Genomic DNA, 12922 nt, shown 5'->3' with positions numbered 1-12922 from the left:
TAAAATAAGCGATTTGGGCCACATATATTTGACCTCTGACCTTGAAGGATGACCTTAACCTTTCAACACTCAAAATGTGCAGCTCCATGAGATGCACATGCATGCCAAATATCAAGCCATTTGGGTCACATATATTTGACCTCTGACCTTGAAGGATGACCTTGACCTTGACCTTTCACCACTCAAAATGTGCAGCTCCTTTGACCTAGTGACCTGAAAATCAATAGTGGTCATTTGCCAGTCATGATCAATGTACCTATGAAGTTTCATGATCCTTAGCATAAGCATTCTTGAGTTATCATCCGGAAACCATTTTACTATTTCAAGTCACTGTGACCATGATCTTTGACCTAGTGACCTGAAATCAATAGGGGTCATGTGCCAGTCATGATCAATGTACCTATGAAGTTTCATGATCCTAGGCCTAAGCATTCTTGAGTTATCATCTGGAAACCATCTGGTGGACGGACCGACAGACCAACATGTGCAAAATAATATAACCCCTCTTCTTTGAAGGGGGGCATTATAATATATGCAATCAAAATTAATTAATTATAGACAACGCATTTTTACTTAAACTTTTCATTAGAAAATAGTGCAAAAAAAACAACAGTTAAAAAATGTATGTTATATGACACTCAGATCATGCATATTTATACATGTATGTAGCAATATTATTCAATAACAATTCAAAACATCAAACCTTTATTTCTAGCTTATCACTTAGGCACTTGATTATTTGAATTTGAGTATGAAGTACCTCCTTTGAATATAAATTGTATTGTTATTTGCATTAAATCAGTATATTTGTTTGTTGTTGTATTTATATAAAAGAAACATGCATTTATATGTTGCTATTACTTTTTTATAGGTGTTTGAAAGTGCTTATCAGTCATGATGACTCTTCAAGTCCACCGAGTAATTCCAGGGATCAGATTGAATGATTTCATGGGTAATTATATCAATATATATCGTCTGCAAAAATGGCTATTTATTCTTTATAGGGTTTGGCATTTATGTATATATTTATGTAGATATAATTTTAACTCAACAGTAACATGCCTCTAGTTCAAAGATTCTTAAGATTAACAACCACTTTTTTGATATGGACGTGAATGGTTTTCAGGTCCCCGTGGTGTAATGGATATGGTGTCCGCCTAGAGACCGGGAGGGCACGGGTTCGATCCCCACCGTGGGAGCGTTCTTTAGACTTCCCCCAAAGACACCAAGTACTGGTTCTAAGCCCAGGAAACGGACTCGAGAGCGTTTATATAAGCCTAAGGCTTTCGATGCAATCGAGCTAAAATAAATAGGTTTAAACTAATGGTTTTTGTGAGAACAAAACATAACATACTTTATGTGGTAGGACTAGGAAATTAATATTAACTTTATTGAAAACCATTCAAATAAACATTAAGATTGATTATGTATAATAATAAACTTATTCATTTTAGCTAGACTGCATCCAAAGCCTTAGGCTTATTGAGATACTCTCAAGTCTGTTTCCTGGGAAGAACCAGTACATAGTGTTTTTGTAAAGATCATGAGAACCCTCCCCAAGTAGGGATCAAACCTGTGGCCTTTCAATGGCTAGGCAGGCACCATATCTACAATTCCACAACAAGATTATTAAACGATAGAATATATAAATAAATAAATAAATAAATATATATAAGATTTATGCATTTCATTTATGCCAGGTCGCATGCTGATGACACCAGTGTCGGTGATGGTAGCTCTGGAAGTGTCGGTTGGCAGGCATCTCCTGACGAGCATGAAATATCCACAAATAACAAGCAAGAGGGCCATGATAGCCCTGTATCACTCCACTGCTGAAGAAAAGGCTGAAACAAATATTCTTGGCATGTGCAAATACTTAAATATAGGCCCTATTTAAGAACATGTACACTTTTGTGACCCCCTGGGCTGGGTCAAATTTAACCTCAGGGGCATAATTTGAGCAAACTTTGTACAGGACTTTTATATCTCACTACATACAAAATGTGGTAGCCCTAGGTCCTAGAGTTAAGGACAAGAATATTTTTTAAAGTTTTCACAAAATAAGCAAGATATGAGCGTATATAATGTTCAATTTTGTGACCCGAGGGTAAAATTTGACCCAAAGGGCATAATTTGAACAAACTTGGTATAAGAGGACTATAAGAATGATGTTACTGCATACCAAATTTGGCAGCAATAGTCCGAATGGTTTTTGACAAGAAGATTTTTTTTTAAAGATTTCACAAAATAGGCGCTTTATAAGCGTTTATTCAATTTTGTGACCCCCCAGGTGCAGGGTCAAAGTTGACCCAGAGGCATTATTTGAACAAATGTGGTAGAAGTTTATTAGATGTCTATACATACCAAATTTGGTAGCCCTAGGCCCAATGGTTATGGGCAAGAAGATTTTTAGAGTTTTCACAAAATAGGCCCCATTAGTGTATGGTCAGTTTTGTGACCCCTGCGCAGGGTCAAATTTGACCAAAGGGGCATAATTTGAACAAACTTGGTAGAGAACTATAAGATGTCACTACATACCGAATTTGATAGCCCTATGCCTTGTAACACTTTTGTCCTAGTAAGCTGACTGAATTCAATTCGAACTATCATACATGTAGGGATGCTCTTAAGCCTTGGTTATATGGCAGTCAGACCGATGTTAAAACAGTCACAAACTGCTTGTTTACTGGGGTTAGGAAAAAATACTCCAATTTGACCGAGTGATGGAAAGTTTTGTTTACTTGCTGAGATCACGTTTTCTGGAACATGACCGTTTATATAAGCATTTATATAAGCACGAGTATAAAAGTGGGGTATTTCTAAAACAAATCGAGCCATTATTGATAGCACCTTGCACAGTAAACATTATAATTTTACGGCTTTACAGTAAGTGCAGGAGAGACGGACATTTACTTTCTGGACGGATTATATTTGTGTTGGAGTATCTTGTTTCTTTCTTGCTTTGATCTTGTTCAATTTCTTAATAAGAAGTACATACATTTACTATACAAATAAGAATAATATACATTTACAAACCAACATATACAAACATTTTAAACAAGAATAAAAGTCTATATATGCTATAAAAAGACTTGTTGCTTTCTTTCGCAAACTGATGAGTAGTTAAACAAACCTGGAACATTTAAGTCAAAACAAAAAATTACACAACGCGACTTAAACGAACCTTTGAACACTAATATATTCACATAAGGTTAGAAGTGCCACAGCATTATGGTTAAAGGACAAGAAGATTTTTAAAGTGTTCACAAAATAGGCACTATATAAGCATATAATCGATTTTGTGGCCCCAGGGCAGGGTCAAATTTGACCCCTGGGGCATAATTTCAACAAACTAAATAGAGGACTGTACAATGTCACCACATACCAAATTGTGTAGCCCTAGGCCTAATGGTTATGGACAATATTTTTTTTTAAGTTTTCACAAAATAGGCATTATATAAGCATATGTTCAATTTTGTGACCCCCGGGGCAGGATCAAATTTGGCCCCAGGGATAAGATTTGAACAGATTTGGTAGAGGACTTTTAGATGTCACTACATACCAAATTTGACAGCCCTAGATTGAATGGTTATGGACAAGAAGATTTTTTAAGTTTTCACAAAATAGACCTGATATAAGCATATGTTCAATGTTGTGACCCCAGGGCACAGTCAAATTTGACCCAAGGGATCAAATTTGAACAAACTTGGTAGACAACTATAAGATGTCACTACATACCAAATTTGATAGCCCTAGGCCCGATGTTTATGGACAAGAATATTTTTAAAGTTTTCACAAAATAGGCTCCATATAAGCGTATGTTCAATGTTGTGACCCCCAGGGCAGGGTCAAATTTGACCAGAGGGGCATAATATAAACAAACTTGGTAGAGGACTATAAGATGTCACTACATACCAAATTTGGTAGCCCTAGGCCAAATGGTTATAGACAAGCCCTTTATAAGCATATAATCAATTTTGTGACCCCCGGGGCAGTTTTAAATTTGACCCCAGGGGCATATTGAACAAACTAAGAAGAGAACTATTACATGTCACTACATACCAAATTTGGTAGCCCTATGCCATACGGTTATGGACAAGAAGATTTAAAAAAAAAATCCACAATAGGCCTTATATAAGCATATGTTCAATTTTGTGACCCTCGGAGCATGGTCAAACTTGATCCCAGGGGCATAATTTGAACAAACTTGGTAGAGTACTATAAGATGCCACTACATACCGAATTTGGTAGCCCTATAGGCCCAATGGTTATGGACAAGAAGATTTGTAAAGTTTTCACAAAATAGACCCTATATAAGCATATGTTCAATGTTGTGACCCCTGGGGAAGGGTCAAATTTGTCCCCAGGGGCATAATATGAACAAATTTGGTAGAGGACTATTAGATGTCTCTACATACTAAATTTGATAGCCCTATGCCCAATAGTTATTGACGAGAAGATTTTGAAAGTTTTTACAAAATAGGCCTTATATAAGATTTTTTTTTAATTTGTGACCCCCTGGGCAGGGTCAAATTTTACCCCAGGGGCATATTTTGAACAAATTTGAAAGAGGTTTACCCCAGGAACATACCTGAGAAATTTCATCAGAATTGGACTTCCCAACTTTCGTTATTTTTAATTCTTTGATTTTGACATCGATTGAATTTGCCTACGAGTTATGTTCTGAAAAATTGAAAACTGTTAAGATTGAGAAGGGCGTAAAAAAAGTTGACCAGTTGATGAGTTTCAATGACATAATAAACAAATTATTTGAATTGTGATGCAACACAATGAAAAAAACTCTTCATTGCAAGTACTGTATTGATAAATAAAACATTTGTTAATTTTGAATGAGTTGTATCTTTTCATTGTATTGTTGTTCTTTGAGTGCTTTGTACAGTCACATGTGACAGTAACATATACTTTCAAATCACATATATCACAGGCCATATAAGTATAGATTGATATATTTATCACAACAGTCCATATTTATTTCCCAATTGATTAAAAACTAAACAATTAGCCATGTGTTTATATAATGAACCAACAAAGACTTGTAGAAAAATATGAAAATAGTTTTTATTGTTACTGTGCCCATATGAATTTATAAGTGTATTTCTTTGATATCAAAATGAAACACTTCAGGTATCTGTAAAAAAAACTGTTGGAAACTTTTTTGGTTCATTATAAATGAGCATATATCTAATTACATAATTTTGCAGACATTTCTAAAAATTATGGGATACAGAGATATTGCTCATTTTTAGAATTTTCCACTTTTACCACAATTATTCCTAATTTTAATTGTATCTTTATTGATGGTTTTACTATATATACAGTCAATCTTGTATTAAGAGACCACTCAAGGGAGTAATCAAAAGTGGTCTCTTAATAAAATGGTCTTTAAATAAAAAAGGCCATTCTGGAAGAATGCTTACCCTCAATTTTAATCTATATGAAGGATAATCTCTTTTGTCAACAATGATTTTAACTTTTATATAATAAAATGAATATAAACACAATACATAAACAATATTTTACTTATAATGTGTTATATTTTTTCACTTATTATAAATTATCATATATTATAAATGAATTGTGTGTACATATTTATTTGCAAAAACAACATAGACAAGGAAATATTTTTCGCGTTTTTTTTACCTGACACATAATTTTCCACGTCTTCAAGCACCTCGGCTTTACGCTTAAGAATGTTCTGAATTTGAGTTTTACCGACTCCAAACTCATCTGCAATTTTACGTGCACTTTTACTCTTTGACAATTCCAAAACCCGAATTTTCTCGTTCAAGGTTAACACTTTTCGTTTTGACATTTTAATTTCTGCATGTATGCTTAAGGAAATCTGACTCGATTATGATACATAATGAGCTGAAAAAATTAAAACACGTCAATTGAAAACAATCAAACAGACTTGATTGGAAAATTTATTAAGTAAATAACAATGTGATTGGCTAACAAATATCTACTAATTAGCATAATTACAAATTATGGTAATGTACGGATTTCGACAGATGTTGCCGATTAATAGTTTATTTTCCGCACTTCTCAGGAAATGTTTGTCGCGTACAGTGCATTGTTTCTGCACCTGTTATCTATACTCGAGAAAAATCGGCGTTGTCTCTTAACGTTCCACATAGTTAACTTTTTAAGCTGTAGACTGTGTGTTAAACGTTCCTCTATTATTGAACTCAATAAATTGATATGCAGTCTACAACAATACCGGTCAGAACCGGTCAACGAGACAAAGCATAATCATAATGGTTGGTTTGAAAACAAAGCAGCGGTGTAACAGTACATCTTATCGGCTTAGATAAACAATTAACATGGATTTGTCCCTGAAAGATCAATACATTAACCACTTTTACCTCCTAGTGGTCGCTTAATTCAAGATTTGGACATCAAAATACATAGAATACAGCGGTCGCTGGTCGCGTAAGACAAAAGTCGCTGAATACAATATTATTATATATCGAAAAAGCTCCGTGGGATTTCAAAATTGTTGCATAAGACAAAGGTCGCTTAATACAAGTGGTCGCATCCACAAGATTGACTGTATGAAGAACAAAAATAAAGGAGACACTCATCGAAACTTTTTATAATCCAAGCAATTTAATTTCTTGTGATTAAATCATTATCAGTAAAAAGCATTAATATTAACCGACTGGAAATGAAATCAGAATCTTAAAGCAAGCAGACGAATAAGGCACTTACTTAATAAATTAACTCTTTTTGGGGGGCACAAAACATTTGATCTAGAAAGACATTCTCCTAGCACAGTTGTTGTTCGTGCCTCAACATACACCATCTATGCAGCGGGCTCAATAAATTCCAGAAATCTTGGCGAAACACATCGAAGTAATTTTACGCTCTTTCATGGAAATATCTAGGACACCAAGCCTAATATTTTAAGTAGTTACCTTTAAAAACTGCATTTATTGTTAATTTATCGAGATATTTAATAACAATTATGAGAACAATTTTCATGCCCATTTACGCAGATAGCATCACTCCGCTAAAAAGTAAACAAAGGTCGAAATGGTGATGAAAAGCAAGTGTTAATCTACAAACACATTGAAAGTTTCGTGTATGTTTATGTTAAATGTTTAATCAAATGAAATAGCTAATTATGGGAACATATCGTAAGTTTGCAATTTGGATAGATAGATAATAATTATTTTTGATAATTAATAGTGTATCATTGTATGAAGATAATGATCAATGTTTTTGTTTTGTTTTGTTCTGCTTATTTGGCTAGGCTGGTCTTCGTTATTGCTCTGTCATTTATTTGTATACTACCATGTGCTTAATAACCTCTTTGCCATGCTTATTTTATGTCTTTAATTGTCTTCATTAATTTGTGAGCTTACGGTTTAGATAAGCGCAAATGTCCCAGTTATTATTTATTACTATTAGTTGCTTATCATTTTGCTTTATCTTTTGCTTTGTGTTGCTAATTTGGCTGAGGCTGGTCTTGGTTATTGCTCTACCTCATATATATATATATACTACTATGTGCTTCTAAGGCCAGCATTTTTTTTAATTATTTGTTTTACGGGAGCGCCCGACCCTATTTTTCGACAAAAAAAAAAAAGGCACTTTCGTTTTGTTTACATTTTATTCGCCGACCTGGTATTTTATCCAAAACAAGAATTTGCGGAGATTGCCGAAAGTGTTGTTCAAAATGTGTTTATAATACGGGTTGTTTCATTGTGTCAAGTCGACTTGTAAAGCGTCAGCGATTTTCATTGGCTATTGCAGCCAATACCACACGCTATTAGCCAATCGGTGAGTATTTATTAAATGATTTTCATATTGCATTTCCAAAATGACGGACATTAACAACAACGAGACAAATGTAGCATATTTTAAAATCGAATTAATTAAAAATGGAGCAGAAACTATTTCAATTAGAAAAGTTAATCTTCAGAACACCATTGTTGATATCATGCCCATATTATGTGATACGAAATTAAAAATAATTTGAGTTTTTGCAGAGATGTCACCATCGATTACTTTTGGTGTGTTTTAACAATTTGGGTAGGTTTAATAAATGTGCTTATTTATCAAAATGTAGATCCTGTAATATTTTTATAGATAAAAATCAACATCCCGAAAATGTCCAAGAAGTACTACTTCACGTTTCTTTATAATGAACATGAGGACTGAACCACAGGTACTTGCATCAATAATCCCATTCTCCACCAACCCATATATATTCTTTATTTAGAAAAAAAGTATTCAACACAGCTTCTGAAGAAAATTAGATTGGGTCCCGATGTCCATATGTCCGTCAAAGTCACAAGAAAGTTTTAATTATTTTTCTTAGCAAATTAACATGCTTATTATTCTTCATTAAGTTAAAACAAAACATTTTTCCATATATTAAACTGTATAACTAATTTTATATCAACAATTTAAACATTTTTCCAGTACCTTTTGACCATTGAAGTTACGTCAGTTTGGATCAGTTCATTTAATTGAATTTCTACAGACGAAACCAATGTTTTGACTTTCAAAATGTCATGAAAAAGCAAATGGAATTGATTTCTTAATTATTTGATCAGTTTTGTAAATCAGAAATACATCTTAATGTATTTTTCAAAAATGAGTTATTATTTAGCCGAAATATGATGTTCTATCAACTGTACATAATGTTTTCATACTGCAGGATTTGTTCTGTAAAATGTTTTCAAGTCTTTTTTATTTAAGTCAAATGCATGCTATATTTGTTATAAACTTACGTATGATATACACTCAACAAAAGTTTAACGATCACTATAATACACTACACACCTTGCGTGTTTAATAGTCTCTATTGAAGCAATGTAGTATAATACCTGCGAAAGGTGCTTTTACCTATAAATATATATAAAAATATGTTTACTATTATTATAAAAAGCTTCTACAACAGTGTAATGAGATATATAAAACACCTTAAGGTTAATGCAAGTATACAATCATAAGGTTAAATTGGCTGAATTTTAAATTTTGAAAAATAAAATAAATAAAAAAACGGTTTAGACAGTTTTATTTTAATTTTTGGGAAGACTGCTCACTTTTCATGCTTTTATTTTTATTTATCCCCCCCCCGACTCAATTTTTTGGAAAATTTTCCCGTAAAACAAATAAAAAAATATGCTGGCCTAAGCCTCTTTGCCATGCTTATTTATTGTTTAAAATTGTCTTAATTTATTTGTAGACCTAAGGTCTAGATAAGCACAAATGTTTTGTTTTATGTTTTATTCCTAGTTACTTCCTTTAGTGTGACAAATGCTTTGCTATTTATGCCATACTGTACTTCAGTATTGTTTGTCTTAACCATGTTTAAATTACCTTACTGTCTCGGTTAACAGCTGCTTTTAATATGTTATTATTACACAATTGTTAATAATGTCAGTTCAAAAGCTAATTATATCTTATATTACATGTTATGCACTCTTTCCGACTTAAAATAAAATTTACTTGACTTGAATGTGACACCTTATGTACCAGTCCTTCTATGTACCAGGCCTTTAATGTTCCACTTTGAAACTTTACCTACCACCTATATATTATATACATGTAGGTGTTATTGTCCATTCATTCATAGCATTATGAATGGGCAATAATTACCTGTGTAAATCACTTAATTTGACTCAAGTGTTGATAGAGTCAAATTTGAGTTAATCAAACAGTGTTCCCACTATAACATTGCAAATCATTGTATTGAATCAATTTTTTCTTGATATCAGAAAAGTTTTAGTAATTTGGATACTGTATGTCTGTATTAAAGAACTTTATTAGTTTCATTTATTTATAATACTTATATATTTATTTTATGATATAGGATTGATATAGGATATAAATGAAATGTATTTTGATCATTTACTTCAATTTCAGGTAAGAATAATGAATCATTTATTACTACTTGGCCTAATAAATTACACTAAGACACTCACTGGCACTTAGACAATCTGGCAAAAAAATATAATATATGGCAATATATAAGTCTAAATTCATAAATAATATCACACAAAATAAATTTAATTAATAACACACATTCATATTAAACCATATATTATTTTCTATATATATTATATATATGGTACATAAAGTGTCAGATAGTGGTACATAAAGTGCCGGTACATAAACGGACTGGTAGTACGTATGGTGTAACATTCGATAATTATAACACATTTACAAATTTGCAAGTGTATTGCTGAAATATTGCTAATCAACTTCATTTTATGTATCTTAAAGGGATCTTTTCACGTTTTGATAAATTGACAAAATTGAAAAAAGTTGTTTCAGATTCACAAATTTTTGTTTTAGTTACAATATTTGTGAGGAAACAGTAATACTGAACATTTACCATGGTCTAATATAGCCATTATTTCATCTTTTGACGATTTAAAAACCTGAAAATTATAAAGCGTTGCAACCTGAAATCATTGAATAATTTGGAGAGCTCTGTCGTTTAATTTTGTGAAACTACGAAGATTGCTTATATAAAGTATAAAATATGTCTACCCTGTATACTTGGCAGGATGGCCGAGCGGTCTAATTGGTTTTTACTCCAGGACTCCGGGGTCACTGGTTCGAGCCCTGCTGCGGGCTACCTTTTTTAAAATTTTATTCTATATTTTTTACTGGAGCTTTTTAGATCCAATATGTTAACATTTATCAATATAAAGCTTTAATTGACAAACTTCAAAACATGCCAAAATCTGTGAAAAGGCCCCTTTAATACTTACCAAGCACTATTAATTACTTTAGAAATGTTACTTCTGTGCTTGTTCAATATTTTGCTTTTAATGCTTTTCAGTAAAAATCACAGGAGTTTGAAATTCTCTCCATGAAGCTAATAATCTAATGGCTAAATAATAAAAACTAAACCCCTATATACTAATATAGTATATCGACTGACTTATATACTGTAATATAGGGGGCTATTTTTATTATTTTGCCACAAGATTAGCTTCATGTACAGAATTTCAAACTCCTGTGGTAAAAATTATACACATAATTAATGCTCAAGCAAAATACATACTGGGCATTGTAAATATACTATGGTATTTTATGTTTAGATGACACAGGATGAGAAAATTGTGCAGCCAGTCCAGGATTTTAACCAAGGACCCCTTGCTTTTCTGATTGAGCTAATGATATGCCAAAAAACATCTTCAGTCTGTTTAGTGACAATCACTAAGTTCGTGCACTAACATTCTCCTCTGCCAAGCTGGAATTTTTTCGAGAATTCAAATCACGGGGATCATTGTAAACCTGATCCATTCAAACCATGAACAGGTTTTGTTGAGAATGGATTGTGCCATGGTCCCACATTGGGCACCAAATGTTGCAGGATGGGACAATTGTACAGCCAATCCGGAACTTGAGTCTTTTACCCCTGGCTATCAGGGCCAGTGTCTAGGATTATGCTGTTTACATGTGTACAATTAATAAACATGTAGTTAATTTCTTGATCACTATTAATGGTTACCGGTAACCTGCTAATTTGGAACTGACACCATTGTGGGATCATACTATTGGTCATTTATATCAAGCTCTGAGTAAATTGACTAAACTTCATGTACATGTAGAATAGTAGATGATTGTTTCTGTTCACAATGCTTAAAACTATCAATGTATAAACTGCAGTTCTAGGTCTTATTGCCACTTACAGATATAATAAATTATGATAAATGAAATGCTTAACGTTGCTGAATTCTTAATTCCTGCCCTTGTATTTCAAGAGAGAATACTTTCCAGTCAACCCATTTGGAAAGAGGTCAAATTTTCTTACACTTTCCTTTAAACAGGTTTACTAGGATATATGTGCTATCTTTAATTTTGATAAATAACTAAGATTACATTTAGAGCCATTCTTAATGTAATGTACATGAATCATGAAATTTGTTTAAACTTTTATATTTCCAAACCAAGTTGATATTCTGAAACAGCTTGTGGTACAATAGGCCTCATATACAAATTATTCACAATATAAATTATATTTTTTAAACAAAAATACCATAAACATGTATTATCTTAATTAGTTAATTATAATTATTACAATATAATAGTAATTAGTAAATTATCACAGTTATTGTTTAATGAATAAACTTCACTTCAATCAATGTTTACATTTATCAGTGCAATATTATGTACCCATTCATAATAATAGAATTCATGATTATGAATAGCATTTATATAGATAAAAGGGTTAAGTCAAATTTTAATGCTAGAATATTTTTTTCTTGAAGTGCTTGCATGTGCATGTATATTTATTGTTTTTTTGATTGAAAAAAGACCCAAAAATATGCTATTGGTATGGTACTGTATGTTGAAAAATAAATAAAGCTGAACATGAGAGATTAAACATTAAAAGACAAGTTGTGTTTTCCTTTTTTTTAATCATTTATTATTAATGGAAAAGTATGCATGTGTATGAAAGAAACAAGAGATGTGTTCGTCAGAAACACAATGCCCCCTAGTGCGCCACTTTGAAATGTTTCATTCATTTTTTTTACTTTTGACCTTGGAAGATGACCTTGACCTTAAAACTTCCACCACTCAAAATGTGCAGCTTCATGAGAACGCCGTTTTGAAATAATTTTTTTTACCTTTGACCTTGAAGGATGACCTTGACCTTCAACTACCACCACTCAAAATGTGCAGCTTCATGATAACGCTGCTTTCAAAAAAAAAATGACATTTGACCTTGAAAGATGAACTTGACTTTGAAGGATGACCTTGGTCTTGAACTTCCACTCCTCAAAATGTGCAGCTTCATGATAACGCCGCTTTGAATTTATTTTTGACCTTAAAGGATGACCTTTACCTTGAAGGATGACCTTGACCTTAAACTTCCACTACTCAAAATGTGCAGCTTAGTGAGATACACATGCATGCCAAATATCAAGTT

The 12922-nt window shown here is 32.5% G+C and overlaps 1 protein-coding gene across 2 annotated transcripts in view; it reads right to left on the bottom strand.

The window, feature by feature from the left end:
- Positions 1–12922, bottom strand: part of LOC127874628 (uncharacterized) — a 49469-nt gene that overhangs the window by 25416 nt on the left and 11131 nt on the right. The window lies entirely within an intron of this gene.

This window comes from Dreissena polymorpha, chromosome 1 (genome assembly GCF_020536995.1).
Source record: "Dreissena polymorpha isolate Duluth1 chromosome 1, UMN_Dpol_1.0, whole genome shotgun sequence".
Taxonomy (NCBI): Eukaryota; Metazoa; Mollusca; class Bivalvia; order Myida; family Dreissenidae; genus Dreissena; species Dreissena polymorpha.
The sequence above is the reverse complement of the archived record's forward strand: the minus strand, read 5'-3'. Positions and strand labels throughout refer to the sequence as shown.